The sequence below is a fragment of the Pyrus communis genome, chromosome 12, assembly GCF_963583255.1.
Source record: "Pyrus communis chromosome 12, drPyrComm1.1, whole genome shotgun sequence".
Lineage (NCBI taxonomy): Eukaryota > Viridiplantae > Streptophyta > Magnoliopsida > Rosales > Rosaceae > Pyrus > Pyrus communis.
In genome coordinates this window covers 20,524,618-20,527,464 of record NC_084814.1, presented here as the reverse complement: position 1 = coordinate 20,527,464, position 2,847 = coordinate 20,524,618, and the positions used below count along the sequence as shown (strand labels likewise).

At 34.5% G+C, this 2,847-nt stretch overlaps 1 pseudogene; it reads right to left on the bottom strand.

Annotated features, from left to right (window-relative positions):
* LOC137710140 (beta-glucosidase 13-like) lies at nt 1–1,300 on the bottom strand (annotated as a pseudogene).
* Between the last annotated feature and the right edge of the window lie 1,547 nt (nt 1,301–2,847).

Below are 2,847 nucleotides of genomic sequence, written 5' to 3'. Positions count from 1 at the left end.
TTATTTCGTTATTTTCTTTTTAAGAATGCGCTTGAGATTGTCTTTGCAGTTGACATAGTAAAGCCCGAATCTTGGGATCTAGCCTTCTCGCCATTCAAAATTATCAGATAAAGTGTTGAGGAAATATCCTTTGACATTCACACCACTCCTTCGAAAACAAAGACAGAAACAACATATGTAAATGGATACTACATGCATCCTCAAACTTGTAAACATAGATTGCAGTGACTTACTTTACTGCCATCTTGATCCAGTACAAATGCAGAAGAATGTATTGAATTCTATGTGGATCCTTAAGCGCGTCATTTAGTCAGTTTATCGTCATTTGCCTCGGTTATTCCATTTTCAGAAATGTAGATTTTAGGCTGCTGATACTCCTCCTTCATAAACCGTAGAAGCTTTTGCATGTTAAGAATGAGTCTCACATTGATGGGAGAAGGACCTTGCATGGGCTTATAAAATATTGGACTACTTCTCATATTGTCAATTGGTTTTATAGTGGAATCTCAACTTTCTTCATTACAAACCCTGCGGGTAAACATAGACAACCCAACTTCCTCCAGCCTCTCTAGTTAAAAGAATTTAGTTTTGCTATATACAGAAAGATGGAAACTACATAGTACAAAATTATACGTGCGCGTCATCCTTGCGCTTCGGTCAATGCTTAATTTATAAATATTTCAAAATTCACAAGTCGGAAGTTTTGTGTACCTGAGTACCAATTTGGGTTCCATTTGCATCTTCAACAATCACAACATAAGGAAACCATGTAAGGCTTAAACATTCCCATAAATTTATCTTTCGTTGACACAAAAACATGCTTGCGGACACACAAGACGTAACGGTGAGATATTACAAAGCTTAAGGATCGTTGCTATAGAAGATTGGTTTTCGTGGATTTGTTACCATATCCTGTGCTGTAATAGATGACGCCGATGAAATCAAAGGATCCCTTGATCATCTTCTTCTCTTCCTCAGTGAAGTGTGGTCGCCTGTCCTTGACCAAATTTCTCGTACTCATTCGATACTCTCCATATACTAACGGCTCCATGAACCTAAACAAGAAATTAAATACCAATTTTTAGGAAATTAAAATTTTCGAGGGATTCGTGTTAATGTTGATATGTTTATATATATATATACACACACACACATACATACACACACACTTATGTACTAACCATCCAAGTCCAAAGTCTAATATTCTTTTTTATGCATCTTTGTCTTCTGTCGAATTCAAAAAAGGCTCACAATTGAAGCGTGAGCAAGGAAAATGTGGGGTGTTCAGCAGTTCGTGCATAGAAATACAAAAAAAAAAAAAAAATAATAAGGTGATGAAATACAAGAAGAATAACCATGCAGAAAACAAGTCTCCATTTCAGTTCAAAAATTCGGTGTTAGTTTTTCACTTGAAATTTCTCTGTAGAACTTTATCAAATTGAAATTTCTCTATAAAACTTTATTAAATTGAAATTTCTCTCTGTAAAGCTTAACAACTGAAGCATGAGCTAGGAAAATGTGGTGTGTTCAGCAGTTCGTGCATAGAAATACAAAAAAAAAGGTGACAAAATACAAAAAGAATAACCATGCAGAAAACAAGTCTCCATTTCAGTTCAAAAATTCGGTGTTTGTTTTTCACTTGAAATTTCTCTGTAGAACTTTATCAAACTGAAATTTCTCTCTGTAAAGCTTAACAACTGAAGCAAGAGTGAGAAAAATGTAGTGTGTTCAGTAGTTCGTGCATAGAAATACAAAAAAAAAAAAAAAGTGACGAAATACAAAAAGAATAACCATGCAGAAAACAAGTCTCCATTTCAGTTCAAAAATTCGGTGTTCGTTTTTCACTTGAAATATATCTATAGAACTTTATCAAACTGAAATTTCTTAAAACTTTATTAAACTGAAATTTCTCTCTGTAAAGCTTAACAACTGAAGCATGAGCGAGGAAAATGTGGTGTGTTCAGCAGTTCGTGCATAGAAATACAAAAAAAAAGGTGACGAAATACAAAAAAAATGTGAAAAAGGTGGTGGTTCAACTGGCTATACAAAAACAATAACCATGCAGAAAACAAGTATCCATTTTAGTTCAAAAATTCGGTGTCCATTTTTGACCTGAAATTTCTCTATAAAACTTTATTAAACTGAAATTTCTCTCTGTAAAGCTTAACAACTAAAGCATGAGCTAAAAAAAATGTGGTGTGTTCAGCGGTTCAACTGGCTATACAAAAAGAATAACCATGCAGAAAACAAGTATCCATTTTAGTTCAAAAATTCGCTGTCTGTTTTTGACCTGAAATTTCTCTATAAAACTTTATTAAACTGAAATTTCTCTCTGTAAAGCTTAACAACTAAAGCATGAGCGAAAAAAATGTGGTGTGTTCAGCTCGTATAAAAAAAAAACCTAACAAAATACAAAAAGAATGTGGAGAAGGTGATGGTTCAACTGATTTCAAACCATGAGACAATCTGGGCTAGTGGTGCACCGACACGTCATCCTTCCACTGTTGAGAGCGGGTAAACTGAAATATTTCTCTCTGTAAAGCTTAACAACTAAAGCATGAGCGAAAAAAATGTGGTGTGTTCAGCTCGTATAAAAAAAAAACCTAACAAAATACAAAAAGAATGTGGAGAAGGTGATGGTTCAACTGATTTCAACCCATGAGACAATCTAGGCTAGTGGTGCACCGACACGTCATCCTTCCACTGTTGAGAGCGGGTAAACTGAAATATTTCTCTCTGTAAAGCTTAACAACTAAAGCATGAGCGAAAAAAATGTGGTGTGTTCAGCTCGTATAAAAAAAAAACCTAACAAAATACAAAAAGAATGTGGAGAAGGTGATGGTTCAA